Genomic DNA, 1,215 nt, shown 5'->3' with positions numbered 1-1,215 from the left:
ATGGGATGGGATGGGATGGGATGGGATGGGATGGGATGGGATGGGATGGGATGGGATGGTTCCCTCTGAGCCTGTGGGCAATGCTGCGAGCACGGCTCAGGCTGGTGTCCCCCTGCTCCTCGATTTTCCATGCTGCACATCCTCGGTGATGAGGACAGCCAACCGAGGAGTCACCTCTCCCGGATCACCGGTTCTGCACCCCAGGAAAGCCCTCGGGCTGAGGCCGGATGACCCGGGCAGGGCTCGCCGCTCTTCAGCCGCTGCCGTCAAAAGCCACAATCTGTGCACCTCAGAGATTTCCTGCAGCATCAGTTCCCATGCCCGTCACCCACATCCAGAGCCCACCTGTGACAGGGTGGCTTCAGAGCCGCTGGAGCTGCTGCAGCAATGCTCCCTGAGAAACAGCGTCCCTGTGCCTGGGCAGGGCTGGGAGAGGCTGGGGGTTCAGAGCTGCGGCAGGAGGGGCACTGCACGGTGGGTACAGGGGCAGGATGCATCCCAGTGCATCCCAGTGCATCCCAGTGCATCCCAGGGGCTGGAGCCTGCCTTGGGCCACCGCGGGATGCTGTGTGACCTCCGCCGGGAACGGGGCAGGCTGTGCGCTGCGGGAGAAACCGGGCAGCGCCTTTAAAAACCGGGCAGCGCCTTTAAAAACCGGGCACCCCTTTAAAAACCGGGCACCCCTTTAAAAACCGGGCAGCCCCTTCCCTCTGTCCCTCAGAGCTGCTGACCCCCAGCCGGGGCACAGCCAGGAGAGCTCCTGGGCTCTGGAGCTGACCGGAGGGGTTCCAGGGCAGGGACAGGGACTCCTGGGCTCTGGAGCTGACCGGAGGGGTTCCAGGGCAGGGACAGGGACTCCTGGGCTCTGGCAGCGGCTCCAGAGGTCGGCGCTGAGGACTCCGGGGCTCAGGCACTGCCCGCAGCCCGCAGGGATGGAGGAGAGGAAGGAGGCAAAGGGTCTGGATTCTGATGCCGCTCTTCGGACCCAGGGATGGATTCGGCTGTGCCGAGGTCTCGGGCGAGTCCCTGACCCAGCGACAAAGGGACGGGATCCTCCCGGACGCCGAGAGCGGGGATGGGGGATCCCGGCTGCAGGAGGGCGGTGGAGGAAGCCCCGGCTCCCGGTGTCGGGGGTCCCGGGGGACGGGGCGGAGGGCTCGGGGTTAGAGCCGGCCCCTCCCGGCGGCGCGGGGCGGAGGGGCGATGGGCTCGGCC

This window comes from Parus major, chromosome 8 (genome assembly GCF_001522545.3).
Source record: "Parus major isolate Abel chromosome 8, Parus_major1.1, whole genome shotgun sequence".
Lineage (NCBI taxonomy): Eukaryota > Metazoa > Chordata > Aves > Passeriformes > Paridae > Parus > Parus major.
This window is presented reverse-complemented; position numbering follows the sequence as displayed.